At 40.5% G+C, this 19,168-nt stretch overlaps 1 protein-coding gene across 3 annotated transcripts in view; it reads left to right on the top strand.

Annotated features, from left to right (window-relative positions):
- Positions 1 to 13,237: 13,237 nt before the first annotated feature.
- The window catches only part of SLC6A15 (solute carrier family 6 member 15), a 40,211-nt gene continuing 34,280 nt past the window's right edge, over positions 13,238 to 19,168 (top strand). For 2 of the 3 annotated variants that reach the window (XM_075747915.1, XM_075747929.1), the window contains exon 1: positions 13,238 to 13,511. The gene's annotated coding sequence lies outside the window, so the exon portion shown is untranslated. Of the gene's footprint in view, positions 13,512 to 14,067; positions 14,339 to 19,168 lie in introns of those variants that run through there. The other variant, XM_075747935.1, reaches the window with a different exon arrangement.

Genomic DNA, 19,168 nt, shown 5'->3' with positions numbered 1-19,168 from the left:
TTCAAGCAAACACTAGTTAATGATTTCTAGCATTTGTAAACATATATTGTTTTATGACCAAACTGAATCATCATAGTCTTTATATAATATTCAAATTAATACGTAGAATGCAAAATAGTATGTAGAATCCAAAGTAGTCTACACAGCCAATTTTTCTACAGCCTGTTATTTTTAAAACAGCATTTTTATGTAGTCTAGCAGTAAATGATGCCATTCTAACCTCACCATTTTTTAATCCTTGCTCTTCATAAATTCTCATAATATGGATTTAGTCAAAACGTACAACCAGTTAGTTTGAATCTCAAGCTTATGTCAAAATATTTCGTCATAATGAAACTAATTTAAGGACTTGGGATCTCAAAGCTATGTAAGGTGCGTGGGTGAGGGTTGGAATTTTTTCAGCCGCCTCAAAGTCAGGTGTCTGGATTAAGCTAAGCTTTTGTCTTCTTTTCAGCTGCTGGACAGAACAGGTATCCACAGGGCAACTTATCCCATCCCACCAGAAGAATGTAAGTAACAATAATGTTGGGATGGCTCACACTGTGTTAGATAAATCCTACCTTTGAAGCAATTGTGATACACCCATATATGATGCATTTTCTATAACAACAACAAAAAACTCCATCAAAACCCCCCCTGAAGAATCCATCTGATTTTCAAGAGTGAGCTAGTGTTTGATGTTTGAAGGAATTCTTGATTTTTCTAGTTCAAACTAGATCTTAAAGGCATCATTGCAAACTAGATTAAAATTAAATTTCACAAATTATAATGAACACTAAGCAAGATATGGAATTAAAAAAATACTGGATATGATTCATTGTAATTCACAAAACTGAACAATAACTACTAAAATCAGCAGTGTTTCAAAATACAACCATTTTCCAATGTTATAACTTGTACTCACATGTTTGTAGTTAAAACAAATGCATCTATTTACGATGAAAAATAAAATTCCAATATGTCACCAGTTCTGTTTTCCCTTGTGATGGCATGATGTTAACCTTATTGTTAAAGAAATAAAGTACTATCCCATTAAGGTATAAAGTACTAAAGCATAAAATAGACTTTTAAAGGTACACACAAGCAGCCTGTGCGTAGCTGTAGCAACTACCTTTCTTCATGGAAAAATGAGTGATTGAGTACTATTTGCTAACAAAATAGTTAAAACAAACAGATAAAATGCAAAATCGAGATCCTTTACATGTATATTTAACTGTACTTGAAGTTTTCCAGTAGTTTAGAGGAAAAAAAAGTATTGTCTGAATCAAAACTTTATTTTCAGTATTGTTCTTGTAGGCCAATGGAAATAATGAAATACAAGTAAAATGATCAAAACCAACTTTTCAGTAAATAAACTGGTTGTGACATTATTTACTCCAAAACCTTTGATTAATTAGTATAATGTAAGTCAGTACTTTATTAGTTGTGGTTTTACAACAGCCATTGTGATTAACACTATGTGAAACATTGGGAAACTGAAAGACAAAAAAGTTAAAATGCTTGTTCAAAAGATACACAGAGAAGTGATAAAGGCAGTAGTAACACAGAAGGCATAAAAGATTTATGTAATTAAGTAGCACCATTCAGGAGGTTAGAAGGACTGGGAATTTGCTGGAAACTGCAAAGTAGCTTTGCAGATGAGTAGCAGTAATGATCCTCACTTCTACCAAAATAAGAGAGGGTGGCATAGATAGGAGCAGGGAAGCTTGTCTCAGTAGTAAAATTTAAGGGAGAGACAGTCAGGAATCAGATGAAAAGACAGGATGATACAGAGGAAACATGAGAATGTCTACAAGGCAGAATGATCCTCAGACAGGAATAGAGCAGATGGGAAAGAGCCTGATATTCACTACAACATCAAAAGACTCAGGTCTTTGTGGTTAGCATTTAAGAGTAAAGAGGCCTGCCCATTGAGCAGATTCAGACACAGTAAAGATTTAATACTGACTGTGAACTGAAAAAGATTCAATTGCAGAAAAACCATTGACTGTTCTTCATGTCCGGCCAAACAACTTCCTGATTTCCACTGAAAACCATGAATAAATAGCAGACATGGGCAAAGTTCATAAAAGCGAGAAGTCAGTGAAGACAAGAGTGCTGCTAGTCTGGCAGTTCTCATAGCAGTCATCTGACCACAAATGGAGTTTTAGGACTTTTGAGCGAGACAGCAAAGACTCGCTTTCATTATTTAAATTGATATTTGGGGTTACAAACCCTTCAGAAGTGGAGCCTGCAGGCAGCAGTTCTTTGGAAATCCAGATCTAGATGACAAGGTTGAACGGAAGATTTAAAGGAGATGCCTAGATTCTGGGAGATGTTTGCAAGGAAAGGACTCTTCTCAATAGATGGAGTCGATTCTAAGCATGCAAGTAAACCCAGGTATCTGAGATCAAAGCTGGTCCCTCAGCATTTTTTAATTTTTTTTAAATCTGAGTCTCAGATAATCAGCCTACTTACATTTAGTAAAGAAGAGAGAAATTGATAAATGGAGTGGTAAAGGATACAGAAAATGAAGAACAGTATTCTAGGAGAAAGAAAATATGAACAGTGATGAGAATGACAAGAGCAGAAGTCAGGGATATAAGACCGAGAAAGATTGCCTAATTCAGATAGGAAACTGGGTGAACTCAAGAGAAAATAACTAATCTATCTTTACATTAATGCAAAACGCTCTGAAAGTAAAATTAAAGACTTAGAACTGCTGGCATAAGGTATGGAAAAGAGACAAAGTTAAAGATGGTGTGTAGTATTTTGGAAGCTGCTGCCGCAAGCTTTAAACCAGAATTCAGCATGAATAAAAGACATCTTGGTTAAAATAATTTTTTGGGGTGGTGGTGGAAGTGTATTTTTTGTTTTGTAATAATGGCATAGGTCTACTATAAACCCTCAGAACAGGACACTAACATGAAGAAAATAATGTTACTGGCAAGATAAATACTACTGAAGCCTGTGTCACACAGATAGAAACTTGAGACAGTTTGGAGGAAATATTACTATCAACAGCAACTACTCCTGAGCAGGACATATGATAGATTTCCTTTTTTTACAAATAATCAGTGACACAAAAATAGGTTAATATTAACTTGTTTTGGGGGACAGTGAAGTCATAGGGGAAAAAAACAGCTAAAGGAAGAGCTAAGCGGTCACTAGCTAGTTCAACTGCACAAACAGAATGGTTAAGTAGTTCTGTGACTAACAGTTTTGGTTGTAGAGGAGCCTATAGTAAGATGTTAGGAAACTTACTAGGGAAGTTTGCAGACTTACACAACAAGGGAGTAGAGAATCTCCTTAAGTAAAATATGCAAAAATTATGAGGGCTTGCTTGAGTCTTCAGCAAAATTGGGGGTGTAACTCTTGGTGGCAAAAGGAGCTTTGCTAATGAGAATGATTAAAATGGAGCAAACCTCAACAATAAAACATCCTTTTCTGTGTAGCTAGAGACAGTTGAGGGAGGAAAAAGCCACATTATTTCCATCCCAGAACACCAGAAGTACTATCTACGCACGATACGTTTTAATAAGTTTTCAAAATTTTTTTAGCATTTTTCAAAAATGAATAAATTAAAGGATTGCAAATATGTCTGGAAATAAATATATTTAAGGAGAAACACTGAGATTACTCCTTTGATTTCAATCATATACAGATTTTTCAATCAAATTTGAAAGAAAAGGTAGTCAAAGAAAGAAATACAAATCACTAAGTTCTGCACGGGTTTACTAAGGATAATTAATGCACATTAGCTTCATATATTTCTTTGATAAACTAGATTTTCTTTTAAGTATAGGAAATCTTGTCTGAAATTTATTAAGCTCTTGATATAATGTGGGAAATCATTGCACTGCACTATTCTTAATGCTCTTCTGTAAACATCTACCATTTACCACTGCTGGAGACAGATACTATTCAGGTGGACCTTTGTCCTGGTACTATATATAACTGGAAACAACATGTCCTACATCAGCGTTGTATTGTGCATGAGCTACTTAGTCATTCACAGAGATTTAATAAATTACCTCAAGGATAACACTTCACCATTACAATATCGTAGTATACTATCACATGCCTGCTCCTTTTAAGACTCAAGATAGTATCTCTTCATGATGTGCATGACTAACATGCATGAGGACAGTTTTATATTATCTTTCATCACTCTAAAAGACCTGTTTTATACACTCTGCCAAAACAAAGGGAGAAAGAGATAGTGTTACTCTCCATAAATACATGATGATACATAAAATACAAGGACAGAAAACAGTTTAAGAACTTTTTGGCCCAGGAACAAATGATGATGAATAAGCTGTGACTGGATGTTTGAAGAAGGTCTTTAACCATCACAGGAGAGAAGTTCTGGAGAAACTTTTCAACAAGATGCAGTGGTGAAATGAAGTACTTTTAAGACAGAAGATGATAAATTTAGGGATGACTTTACACAGGTAGGTTCACTAGGATATCACAGAACTGGATTTTCTAATGCAAGTTGTCCCCTCCAGTCTCTTACTCCTGTGAATGACACCACATCTTGGTCCTCACTCCCTGACCTTAACTGACGGTCAACAACTAAATTCTAATTCTATGAATATCCTATAAGATTACATTTCCTCATATCTGCTTTTTGAGTGTAATGCATTAAAATGAAATTATTTCAAATTAATTGCTTGTGTCTTTTCACACGGGGATCATGTGGTGGTTGATTCAAAATGTATTCAGCTTGAAGTATATGGAATGCACAAGTCCCTTATACCACAGTTTTTAAAGAAAATTCCAGGCAGGAGTAAAAAAGTAATTTCCACCCTTGCCCATCAATAACTAAGTATGAAACAGCATGTGTAAGATATGGGCAAAATCTGATATGGATTTTGTATTATTATGAAATAACCTAGTTATTACTCTGCAAGTGGAGAATGATAGCTTCTGTGGGCAGTGATGACCGAGAGGATTACAGACATGAGTGGAGCCTTACGTTTGCCCTTGCCATTCATGAGGTTAAGAAATGCGTTTGGATTTTCTTAGCCCAGAAGCCTGTGATCTGAGGTCATATGTGAGAATACACTGTCAAACTGGTTTGCTTTGAAATCTCACTGAGACAATCAACGCAGCCACAGACATTTTGCAACCCACAGTTTTCTTCATGCAATGTACAGATTAATATAGACTTAGCCCATGTTATCCTACATTCATGAACTTTAGAATACATTTTGGTGAACCTAGGATTTTGTTCTGGCTCATCTCATTATGAGATGATAAAACCAACCAACACATAGCAAAAGTATATATTTAAAGTAGTCTACCCAGCTCAAACATAAGGAACAATTCTGAGTATCATGTGCAGTTTCAGGCAAGAATTAAACAAAAATACTATTCAGAACTGAGTCCTCAGTATAATACTCAAAATGTGGTTGTGCTGGTTTTGGCTGAGATAAGAGTTAATTTGCTTCACAGTAGCTAGTATGAGGCTGTGTTTTGGATTTGTGCTGAAAACAGTGCTGCTAATACAGGGATGTTTTCGTTACTGCTGAGCAGGGCTCAGGCAGCGTCAAGGCCTTTTCTGCTTCTCACCCCACCCCACCAGCGAGTAGCTGGGGGTGCACAAGGGGTTGGGAGGGGACACAGCCGGGACGGCTGACCCCAACTGACCAAAGGGATATTCCATACCATATGACGTCATGCTCAGCATATAAAGCTGGGGGAAGAAAAAGGAAGGGGGGAGATGTTCAGAGTGATGGCGTTTGTCTTCCCAAGTCACCATTACGTATCACAAAGTCCTGCTTCCCAGGAGATGGCTGAACACCTGCCTGCCCATGGGAAGTGGTGAGTGAATTCCGTGTTTCGCTTTGCCGGTGTGTGCGGCTTTTGCTTTAGCTTTTAAACTCTTTTTCTCAACATACGAGTTTTTTCACTTTTACTCTCCTGATTCTCTCCCCCATCCTGCTGGGGGCAGAATGAGTGAGCGGCTGCGTGGTGCTTAGCTGCTGGATGGGGTTAAACCACGACAGTGGTATATAGTGTGGTTCTACAAGCAAAAATAATTTTCTTTAGAGTGCTATTTTGCCGTTTTATCACTTCATTCAAGACTTATAGTACATCCATGAACAGATCACTGATGCTTACGTATGTGTGGCCTAAAATAGTTTATATTAACCTAAATGTAAATATGCTAAAGCTGAGTATATGACAAGCTGAAAGCATTAGATTTTATTTAAACATTTAATTTTTTGACTGCTATGTTGCAACACAAATCTACACAGATTCTGGTGTAAAGAAAACAACTCAATAAACTTCTGGCCTCTTTATTTTCAAAGTAATTATTGTCTTAGCCCAGCCCTAGCAATGACATCCCATGACAACTTTCTTGTGTTTTCTGGAGCAGAGGATTTGTTCTTTTCCCCATGTCCTGGATGGCCATGTAGATCACTCTGTACAAATGTGCATTTACTTGCCTAAATGCATTTAAAAATCTCTTGTGGATGGTTTGCAATTGAACATCCTATGATATTTATTCCTTGCTGTCACAAAAATTAATTTATCATTGATTCAATCTGTAAAAGAGTCTTTTGGGGATTTCTGAAAATAAACCTTCTTCTTTTGTCTGAATATTACATTCAATCATTTATATGGTATTCTGAACAGCAGTAATTGAAATAATGGTCCATACCTGTTGCATTCGAGCATATAAATATTAATTTATTTAAAAAAAATACATTGCCAACAATTTTCTGGAAAATGTGTCATCTCGGATACAACACATCATGAGAGGAAACTATTTTTAACTCATGCACAGTTTTGAGCTGCTACAATGTTTTTTTCTTCTAGTCTCAGTGAGTTTTGGGAATCAGAAAGTACTTCCACTGGGTATTGGTATGATTTTATGATAGGCACATCGGTTTTCTGGATTTAAATGGAGAATATAATTTCTGAGATTCTCATAATGTCTTATATAGATGAACATAGCACATGGAACCATTCCTTAGTAAGGAGTACGTCCTATATTATTTTCAAAAACAAAATCCATATGTTTATAGCTACACTTGCATTTTATAGGATACTTTGTATCTATCTGAACAATATTTTCAATACTGTTTCTTTCTTCTCTGAATAAAATAAGGCTCTTATTTAATTTATTCTGATGAAGAAATGATGGTCAATGTACCGTTCCATTAATTATACCTAAACCTTCAATTTAGTGAAAATTAAATTTTAAAAACACATTTCAAAACCCATCTAGCCAAACCCTCAACTCAGAGTGTTCCTGGAACTGACTATTTTAATCTCTATACACACCAAAGTCTTGCAATGCACTTTGATTGCCCCGGACCAAGGAGAATAAGGTGCCTCCCTAAACATCTCCAGAACACAAAACCAGGTGTGCAGTCAGCAAATCCATGCTCACTGTGTCCAAAGGGACAATTCATGTCCCAAGTCCGAAGGGATAATTCATGTCCCAAGGGATAAGGAAAAAACCTCCTTCAGAATCCTGATCAGATGCCATCTCCTAGCCGGCACAATGCTGCAATACGAAGTCATGGTGACTGGTCAGCGGTTCTGCGCCGCTCAGCAGAAGTTCCTCAACATGTTCATTAGCACAAAATCAGTGAGAACAGGCAACTTACATAAAACATTTTTACTTTTTTTTAATCTTTCTGGTACTGTTGGAGACAAAGTGTATTTTTAATTCCATGAATAGATCACTAAAGTTTTAAACCAAACAGGCTACATTTAAAATAAAGATATTAAGTTGAAAATGATCATAAGTGATTTAGAACTACTGGATCATGAGGCTTTTTGAAAAACATGGTAAAAATGGAATGATAGCCTCTTGAAAACTGTAGTCAAGACTCCAATGTATAATATGTTAAAGAGCTCACGTTTTAGCTTTGTCCAGGATCTTTCAGTGTTTTGCAGTTGTGGCTAATGTTTATACAGCCTATTTTATTTTTCTAGTTGCTGTGCATTTGCTGGGGAATTTCTTAGCTCCTTAACCTCAGCCTCATTCTCAACCCACTCAACCATATTATTTTTAAAATTTTAGTGTCTTGAAATTTGATTTGTATAGACATAAGTTCTTGTAGTTCTTCTATCTGCTGTTTTATATTCAGGAAAAGAAGATGTAGCTGGGTGGCTGCTAGCTTTCTACATTGCTGTCATCAACCTAATTTTGGTGATTTCTAAATTGTCAAAGATACAGAGAATGGCTCCATTATCAGAACTATATCTTCATTTTCCACATTTTCACCAGTAGCATAATCATCTATGTTAGATATTAACTAAAATATGACTTAATCTATGAGTCTTCTGCTTGGTTTAGATGCTAACTTTAATGTATGTTTTACCTGTAATGAACCATGTGGTGTTCTGAGCATCTGTGATTTGCACACCCTTCCAATGTTGTCTTCTGTCACTCAACATACGATGCCATTGTTTCACATTTGGAACCATCTATGATGATAGTTTTTTTCTTTAATAGGTAAAAGAAGGGCACATTTATTCTGGCCAGATTTCTACAATAGCTCAGAACTTCCAGGACTTCACTTCTCATGTTATTCCCTACTAGAACGAAGTACGCTGCAACTTCCTAAACTAGCCGCCAGAGTTGCCTAAACAGATAAATTTAATAGACAAAGCTTGACAGCAAGATTTCATTTTCAGGACGTTCCTCTCTCAGCATAATACACACATCAATGACAGCAGGAACCACATCAGGCACTGCCTTGCTCTCTTATACTTGTGTCAAGGCCACACAAGACCACGGCTGAGAGATTATTAACACACTGTAATTCTAAGCAACAGACAATGCTACGACCACTTCTTCCTGCAGTGCCCTTGTAGAGTTAGAGAAATCCTATGCCCTGAAATCTTCATGTTCCTCCCATCCAAAACCAGCGAAAGTGAGGGTGAGAACATGAGTTTAGTAGCTAATCGTAGACACTCCCTTACCACTATGGCTATATGTGCCACTGGAATATTCAGAAGATTTCTCAACTGATTTTTCATCCTATGTTGCCTCGTTGTTAGTAATTTCTGTGTGCAATTGTAAAAACGTTTCAGTCATCCACAGACTCTTAAATATTGCAATGAAGTTATGCACAGAGTAACAGATAATCCAGATTTTTGATGACATGGAAACAGATGTCCTTTGATAAAGCCAGCAAAAAGTAGCAAATCTCTTCTATCTGTTAATTTTTCAGAAAATATTCAGAGATGAAAACGTAAAAAACCGAAGAAGTATAGCCAGATTCAAGGACTCCATCATTACTGCAACATGTAGGAGCAACTACTGTGACTTACAACTGCTGACAGTAGCTGGCAGTATCTCAACACATCACTTGCTATATAACCATTGTCTGGTATTTCTTAAATCACAGTGGCTTCTCACCTGATCCAATATATGCTGACATGTTTTTAGCTCATCATTCATGAAAGAATCACATCGAAGTCTACAATATTTTTTGTAGATTTGGTCAGAACACTTCTGAACACAACTATTATGCTTGTTTGCTTGTCCATGGAAGTCTGCTTGTGTCATCAGGTTGTTCTACAGTGAGAAGCGTTGTAGGGTCAGACTGAGATCTCGTCCTGCCTGAAATTTTCTCACTTTTGAAGGATAAGTTAAGTGAGATAAAAATCCGAGTGTTCTCTCTCTTCTATGCAGCAGTTCCTGCTACTGCACTCAGAAATGTGATCGCAATCATTTGGATATATTTTAATAAGCTGAAAAGCTATTCAAGTGACCAGAACTGGAGTTTCAAAACTAATTGAGAGTTTCTGCCTGATGGTAATTGCAAACCTGAAGTGCACATACAGACAAAATTATGAGCAGGTTTGAAGAATGAGTGGAGGGGTGCTAAAAACTTAGGTTGCACTAAGTTAAATGCTGAACTGAAAAATATAAATGGCAACCCAAGGTGGAAGACCTAACAATTTTCTATTTTGACAGCACACTGTCAAGTGCTACTGTCTAAAACTGAGGTTGGCACTGACAAATTTTATTAACAAAAAGTCAAGCATACTTTCTAACGGAGTTTGAAACTAACACAGGATCAAAACTCAGGCTGAACATGGTCCTTAGAACTATAATCTTGCTGTGTAAGCTCAAAACTTTGGGCTTCCTATTGACAACATACCTGACTTTTTGAGGGGTGTTGTGTGTAGCGTTCTGCATGCTTACTGTGCCTCAAATCAGAGTTTAAAATCTGTGAAGTATTGATGTAAAGCAGTCTTCCAGAGAATTAGGCCATCATGGTACAGCTGTAGCAGACTGGCCAAATAGCTAGTGTAGTTGATAATTACTGATATAACTGAGCTCACGATCCACAATAATCTGAATTGCAGTAGCTTACGCTAAAACTCAGTGCTGAGCTAATACTGAGACAAAGAGAGAACATTAACAATAGAGCAAGATTCAAAAGGTGCCAGATGCAATATTATCTAATTTCACATTTAGTCAGCATGTGAAAAAGTGTTATGTATATGCACTGAGAATATTAACGATATTGTATACAAAAGGCCCATTTAGCAAGAAACTGAAGCACTACGCAACAGATTTTATGGAGAGGTCCAAAACACTGAACAGTTCTATCCTGGAAGTTCAAGCCCTGGACTATGAACCCGAGGTATGATTTTTAACCAGTAATAATGACAATCACTTTCCATCGTTTCCATTCAAATTTACTGGTGCATACTGACTCATATTTATTCCTATTTAGGTATGTGCTTGTCTACTTCATTCTAGTTCAAAGAATGTTATTCCTAACTTTCACCTGTTACTGTATGGTACACCATCAATCTAAGGAATACAAATAATTATGGACAGAAGAGACTTTTAAAGAACTCAATACATTATTAATTAGATTGTAGTTATTCATTAGTTAGAAAAGGTGTAAAAATATTTTTAACTAAAAGTGGTTTATTTCATACGTGTTTGCTTCCAACAACACTATAAAATAATGTGTTGTATTTAAAATCTCTATGCAAGTGACAAGATTGTAAAACCTAGCAGAAAAATAAAATTGGCTAACTGCTACCTAAAATATTTACTTCCAAACAGCACAGACTTATGTTTTCTGCTTGTGCATTTTTTTATCTAAAGTTTTGACAAGGTAGAGGTTTTGTACATCAGCATCTCAGCTTTGCTCTAGGATAATGTTTTTTCTCATGGTGGCATTTCTTGCCTTCCGCTTAGACTGTTTCTCTCTGTCCTCAAACCTCCTGAGTCACAAGCACAGACACATCGAGAGTCTGACGAGCAAATGAGGCTTTCCCTCTGTCTGTGTGGGCCCATAACTCAGCTTAGAGAATGATAAGCTCCCCTCCAACATACCTCAATCTCGTAACAGCTGTATTGCAAACCTTGCGTCCACCAGCAGATTCTTGTGTTTGAAAATTGGCAAAAATTAGTAAGTTATTTTTGTATCATATTTTTGTCATCGGAACCCAGAAGCAAAAGTGGAAATCCCTCTACATTGGAAGTGAAATTGCTTCTACAGTTTTGAAGCCATAAATATTTGCACTTTCATTAAACCAATGTAGAATTTAAAGATGGTTGTTTTAAGTTCCAATAAACCTAGTAAAAAAAGATTAGAAAGGTGATTACAAAAAAGATTGCTATTGAATGGTTACCAATGTGGTTTTTACATGGCATTTGAGGAATTGCAAATTCCTCATGGAATTGTAAAAAGCTGTAAATATCTGATGATATGTTTGGTGGACATTGAAAGTTGAACAATACCTTTCCTATAGTAAAGTTAGAGGCATCAAATAGTTGAGAACATGAATACAGATCTCAGCTCATCATTAACTGTACACAGAATTCAGAGGGATCCAGGAATGACCTTTTCCTGTGTCAATTAACCACGCAGTCACATGATAACATTATTAGGTAGTTTACTAAATAAAAGTATCACTCGTGATCTAGCAATAGAAAGCATAAATTCTTCCTCTCATCTGTGCTTAGCAGAAAAGATGTTTAGTTCACAGTTAGAAACTCATTCAAGGTAAGTTCATTGTTACTGAGTTCCAAATAACATTCAATCACCAAGTGCAAAACCTATAGTTTACAGGACCATTTTTAGACATAACTGAAATACATTGTGGAAACTATTACTTAGGTGTACTAGCAACGATAACGAGAAATGCAGAATACTATGACAAATTGCTTTGCATAATGAAGTAGAATTACAAAAATAAGTTTGCGTCACAGCTTTCTCAGTAAAATATGAAGGAAATGCAAATCAGCTAGGCAGACTAACGACAACTCTTTGAAGAAAAATATGACCTTGATTCATGTGGTGGAAGAAAGTTACATATTTTTATTCAGCATGTGTTAAGACTGAAGTTGTTGCAGTAATTACTCAGCGAACATTACACCAGTTCACTCTCCATTCCATTGTGCCTATCTTCACCAAAGTCAATGCGGCTTTCCTGTCTGGCTGCCGCACCTCTGAACAGCTTACTTTCTCATCTTTACTACAAGCCTGCCTTTCTAGCCTGAATCGATCTGCTTTTCTTTTAAAGAAAAATGCAAGCAAAGAAAAAAAAAATGGTAGAAGGGTAGGTCAATGGAAAGACTTAATGATAGGAAGTTTAAGGGGGGGTGTTAAAGTGAAACATCATCTTCATGCGGCTGCGACAGCAGTAAAGTCTGGGCGACAAGACTTGTGCACCGTCACCACGGGTACTGGTTGGTGCCCTCCAGCCTCCTCACGGTCTCTCTCCAACCCTTCAGCCTTCAGGCTCGCCCCTGCCAGGTCTCTATCCCTCGTCCCCCCCCCAGCAGGCAGGTGTACCCGCAGCGGCCGCCCCGCCGCCACCCTGCTCCCGACCGAGCTCTCTACCTTCCTCAGGCCCACAGCCCTCACTCCCACTCACCCCCTTGTTTTGGAAAACCTCCACGTTCTCCAAAAGCGCTCACACCCTTGCGCCTGCCTCCCGCCTCCAGGCCACCCCGGCGGCCAGCTCCCCGCCCGCGCCCCGCCACCCCGCCAACACGAGGCGCAGGGCGGGCCCGGGCGGCGCCGCCGGCCGCTCACAGCCCATGTGCGCGGCGCACGGACCCGGGGACGCGGTCACCGTCACGGGCCCGGCGGGAGGCGGCAGGGGACGGGCCACCCGCGGTGCCGGAGCGCGGCCGCGGGACTTTTGGCACGGCGGTGGGGCCGCGGGCCTCTCCCTCCTCCTGCTCCTCCTGCTGCTACCGCCGCCTCTGCCTCCTCCGCGCCCGCCTCCGGCGAAGGAGATGCTGCTGCAGGCGGGGGGGGGTGGGGGCGCTCCTCCCTGCGTCAGGAGGTGCGGCTCCCCCGGCCCGGCGCTGCCCTCCCCCTTCCTCTCCCCCCGCCGCTTTTATGTCTGTCTTTAAACGCCGCCGCAGCGAAAGCTGGGCACATGTGCCTGCCGCCGCCGCCCTCCCGCCGCTGAGCTCCGCGCCCGCACCGCACCGCTCGCCACCCCGCGTCCGCGGGGGGACCCGCCCCTTCCCCCCCCTTCCCGCAGCTGGCGCCCGGCGAGCCCCGCGGGCGGAGGTAAGGCGAGGCGAGGCGCCCGGCGAGCAGGACGGCGGCTGCGGGGTGCGGGCGGGCCGGCCGGCCGGGAGCTGCTGCGACCCGCGCTTTCCCAGCCCTGCCGTGCCGTGCAGCTGGGGGCGCGGAGAGGGGGGGGGCATGGCCGGCCCGCAGTCTCGCTTGTGTTGCCGGGCGGGAAGGGGCAGGATGTGCGGGGGGCGGGGGGGGGGGGTCTCTTTCCGCTCGGTGCCCGCTTTCCTGCGGGGCGCAGGGGGGGTTCCCTCGGCCCCCCCCCGGGAGGCTGCCTTCGCCCAGGCGCCAGCCTCTCGCTGGCAGGGAGAGAGCCGGCCCCTCGGCAGACAATAGCAAGCGCCCGCTGGAAGCCACCCATGTGCTTTAACTCAGCGGTGGGTCATAAGGATGTACGGGGCTGTAATAATTCAATAGTGATTCAGTAGTCACTATTATTATTGTGTGGGGCAGGGAATTTACATCCTTTTCCTGCCATAACTGATAGAAATTTCATTCATCTCCCTCGCGTTGCGTAAAACACCTTAAATGTATGTGTAGCGCGTGTTTCAGGGGGAGAGGGGTGAGGGCAGGCTCCATCACGAGAGCACCGCGTTGCTGCGCCTGGCTGCGCGGACGGCTCCGGGTCGGCAGGGAGCGGGACGAGCCTCGCCGTTCCGGCAGATGAGGGAGCGGGAATATCGCCAGTCACGCCGGGAGCGGCCCGCGGGCGTCCGTCCCCGCCTTGCGCCGGCGGCGGCGTGCGAGGCCCCGGGAAGAGTCGCAGCGAGGCGAGGGCTGCGGTCGCCGTGTTGGAGGGCTGGGTGGAGGCGCAGGAGGTAGGTGGGGAAGACCGGTGGCGGCGGCGGGGCTGCCCGGGCGCGGCATTGTTGCCGCGGAGCGTGGGCGTCGCCCGGCGGGGAGCGGCACCGGTTCCTCCCAGCGCCGCCGCCCGCATCCCTGGCCCCGCGCAGGCTGGAGCAGCCCCGGCGGGCTGGGGGCTGGTGCACCCTGATGTCAGCCATGTTTGGGTGGGTATGATAATGAGGACCTTTTCTCAACCTTTATGCGTCTTGGATTTATTTTCCGTTCGGGATTTTAATGGTTGCAGCCCTCTGTCTACTACGGCATATCCACAGGGTAGATGCATACCTACAGTTTTCAGCCAGTGATTTTTTTTTTTTTTCTTTTTTTTCTTTTCCATTTTCATATTAATTATTTTTATTTCCCATGCCCATATTGGTTGGTTTTGTTCCAATTTTGCTAGTACTAGAGCAAACGGGAATTTCTCTTCAAGGCTTTGCTTTTGTTGTGGAAAGAAATTAGATGATTGAAATATGTCTGCACAGTCACACTGACCTGCCACATGAGAAGTTGCAATGGGATTTGCTCCATTTGAGTAAATTGCACTTTGTTGTATTTGTAAAAGCTGTTGTAGTCAAGACCTCATCTTCATCAGCCATTTTATTTTCTGTGTGGTATTGCTATATAACAAGCTCACTGCTGTAGTATTGATTTCTAAGAGAAGCCTAATTATTTTTGAATAGTATGTCACCATCAATATGTCACTGTGACACACTATAGGACAGGGATCCAAATCTCTGTTTTCCCCCTCCAAAGGAAAGTATAAATGAAGTAAAGATGTCATGTACATGTGCACTGGGTGTATTATGCAGACAGCTTACTCCATTTGATTAGAAAATGATGACAACATAGGGGTTTTTTTCCTATTTAATAATGTGTTTCCCATTATCAACATCTCATTAAAAAGGAAACTTTAAAAAAATACTTAGGAAAGATTGCTTAATTTTGTCTTGGCTAATATACAAGATTTTGGTTTACGTGTGGACCATATTAAAATAATGACAGAATTACAGCCTGCCCTCAGTGCGTACCAGACACTCCCTGTGGGCTCAGTTCTGCACTTCAGATTCAAGAACAAAAAAAAAATCCCATTGGTTTTGATCTGTATGTGAAAAACCAAGCCATTTCATAGCTATTCAGATGTGCCACCAATAGTGAAACTGAGTAAGTGAAACGGCTAAGGCATCTGGAAACTAGCTTTGCAGCATAACTGATTCCAGTTGACCTTTAGTGTCTTGTCATTCTTACGGTTCTCTTTTTTCTTGAAGGCAAGCAAGCAAGAAAGTAGTAGTGCAGATGAGACCCTTATAGATTGAACAACTCTGTCACATCTCTTTTCTCTGCTGTATATTGCAAAGGCTGGTATGCACAAAAGTTTTAAAATGTTGAATTTATCAGAAAAGAAAAAAAAAAATCACAGGTTATTCAGAAACACAATCTACTAATTACAGTTATTCCTTTTAGTATAAATTGCATTGTTAAGATATATTGGTGGTGTTGCTGCACAAATGGCATGAAATTACATCACTTGGGAAGTATCTGCGGTAGGAATCTTTTTGGGAAGACAGATTTTTTTTTTTTCCTGAAATTCTTTCTTGTGCAACCGAAAGCATCCACAACATTAAGGACGTGTTGACCTGTGTCCCCAGCTGCTTTCCACTGCACTGACTAGCTTATGTCAAGGATTAATGTTCTTACTCCAAAAGAAAAAATATCTGTTGATTTTGAAAGAACAACTTTGGGTGTTTGCTCATAAGATATATAGATCAGCATGGCAATGGATTGTAAAAAATGATAATACCAGTAGCAGCTTTTCCATGTGACTTTAAAGATCTTTGAATTCTCAGTTGGTTGCAGAATCACTGTGACTTATCAGCAGGTGGCATCTCAAAACTGAAGCCCTTGAAATTTGATTCAAAGTCACCTTGCCTTTACTCAGGAAATGTTCTTGAATAATTTGAGAAAAAAAGGATCATTGACAAATGATAACTGAGCAGTATTCTACTGAAGAGCTGGATGCGCAAAACCTGACAAGCCCGCACAAAGTAGTCTGAAAGAGCAATGGTAACTGCCAGAACGGTTGCTTTAGGCAATGGCAATAACTGGGCTGAGCTTCCCAGCAGCCTACACTGAAACAGACCTCTTCATTCTCATCCTTCACTCTTAAGACTAGGGGTTCCTTATTTTCTGTACGGGAGAAAGAAAAGAAGTTTGTGTAATGCTGTGTACAACAACGCTTTGAATCTAATTCACAGTGCCAGTAGTCTATTTCCCACTTTGGGAAAATAGTTTTTTGCTGCTGGCAAGTTATACAATTTTTGCATTTCAAGTGTCAGAAATGTGTACTGTGGTGCTAATGATTCAGCATGCTCTTCTCTAAGCCAAAATGAAGAAGGGATGGGAAATTGCAATAGGAAGTTTACACTGTTGGATCCTCTATAGTGGAATTGGTATTAACAATTTTCTTTTTAAAGACAGGGATTTACTGTAACATAACTTGAAAGCATAATTTATATCATAAAATGAAATAACCAGAATCATAGAATCATAGAAAGGACCCATAGTTTGGGTTGGAAAGGACCTTAAAGATCATCTAGTTCCAACTCCCCTGCCATGGGCAGGGACGCCCTCCACTAGACCAGTTGCCCAAAGCCCCATCCAACCTGGCCTTGAACACTGCCAGGGAGGGGGCATCCACAGCTTCTCTGGGCAACCTGTGCCAGTGTCCCACCACCCTCACAAGGAAGAATTTTTTTCCTTATAACTAATCTAAATTTACATTCTTTCATCTGAAAGCCATTATGCCTTGCCCTGTCACTCCATGTCCTTGTAAACAGTCCCTCTCCAGCTTTCCTGTAGGCCCCTTCAGGTACTGGAAGGCTGCTCTAAGGTCTCCCCGGAGCCGCCTTTTCTCCAGGCTGAACAATCCCACCTCTCTCAGCCTGTCTCCATAGCAGAGGTGCTCCATCCCTCCGATCAGCTTCGTGGCCCTCCTCTGGACTCGCTCCAACAGCTCCATGTCTCTCCTGTACTGGGGCCCCCAGAGCTGGATGCAGTACTCCAGGTGGGGTCTCATGAGAGCTGAGTAGAGGGGCAGGATCACCACCCTCGACCTGCTGGTCACACCAGAAGCAAGATTTCTGCTAACCTGTTTATGAAGAGTTGAGGTTTTTCTGCTATAAAAACCATGTATATATGTATGTGTATATATATGTATAAAAACCAGACTAGAAGTAATTACATTAATTCTTCCAAAGGACAACTTGATTTACTTATTGATCCATCCAGAAGTGCAGAGGGCAGAGAGTTAAGGTCTCAGGGCAACTATATATCTGATAATATCTAACTTTCAGTACTTGATTTTGTGACTTAATTTCAGTACTTGAGTGAAATATTTTATATCCTCTCCCATCTCAGAGGTGTGGTAAGATTTTGTAATAAAGTTGTGGTCCTGTTGTAGCTTATATGGCGAACTTAGAAAATGGAGCTTTTGTTTCACGTTGCCAGCAGTTATACCCTTCGAACTTGACCATTCAACGGTTGAGTATTGTCAAAATTGCTGAGATTACTTCACTCAGCTTCAGCTGGAGGGGCGGTGACTACTGAATTTGATGCTTTAATATGTATGTATTCCTACATATAGGAAAGGACTGCAGAATAAGTGATACATTTTCTCCATCTGAATAGGAAATTCCAGTTAGCACATCATGTAAGGCTGTAAAGTATTTCAGTGAAGTTGATATGTGAGAAGAAAATACTGAGAAATCTGTGAAAGCAGGTGAGAAACTACATTAAGGCCAATAAAGTGTTTAGAGATTACATCCAATGAAAAGAAAAAAATGATGTTCAGGAGCTCTAGGTTGTAACATTCTCAGATATTTCTGTTTGCCCAGTGATTTTGAAGAAGTCATACAAGTTGTTGAGATCAAATCTATTGACAATGAACAATTCTAAGAAAGAAATCTTACTATTCTTGACAAATGATTGTGTTTGTCTTATAATAGTAGAAAGTATTCTCCAGTAACTAAAATTTAAGGAGACTAATCTGGGAGAGGAATAGTCTGCATTTGAGACTGTGCAGGTTGTTGATGTAAGATAAAGTCAGGAAGAACATTCTGTAGAAACTGAGAGCAGATTTCCCATCAATATCAAACAGATGCAGTGTCACTGAAATCTGTATAACTACCTGTATTTGCAGCAGGTGTGAATTTAGACTTGCATCCTGAAATAGTTTTGCTATAGTCTAAATGATTTAGTATAGAGGCACCAGAATCAAAAACATTCACATTTTCTAATGCTTTCAATTCTCCCGTAGCCCAAAGAGCTCTCATTTTTTTTACAATGTAATGTAGTATGTGTAACATGCATTAGCATGTCTCAGACAACATCGCTGAAGAATGCAAAGAAATGTAAGTTTCATTGTATAGAATATAATTATCTTTCATTACGATTAAGCAGCTATTTAATCTTTATCTGTTACTGACAGGCTGTATTAAACTAGGTAGGGCAAAATGCTGGATCATGTAGTTCACGCTGAAGCATAGTAGCGTAATGGCAGCTTCAGCAGGTAGATACAAATGGGCTTGACTAGGCAAAAAGGCTATGGTGCATATTCTTATTTCCGCCAAAGAGCACAGTGCTGCATTGCAGCAGCAATTCAGTCTGTGCAATGAGTACTGTAACACAGTGTAACTCTTGCTGAAATAATTATCTGTACACAGATTCCCCCAGCGATAGCCATTCTTCACAATCACAGCACTCCCACGAAACCTGGTTTGCTCCTGCAGTCTTCATTGTCGCTTTCT

The sequence above is a fragment of the Balearica regulorum genome, chromosome 1 (assembly GCF_011004875.1).
Source record: "Balearica regulorum gibbericeps isolate bBalReg1 chromosome 1, bBalReg1.pri, whole genome shotgun sequence".
Taxonomy (NCBI): Eukaryota; Metazoa; Chordata; class Aves; order Gruiformes; family Gruidae; genus Balearica; species Balearica regulorum.
This window is presented reverse-complemented; position numbering and strand designations above follow the sequence as displayed.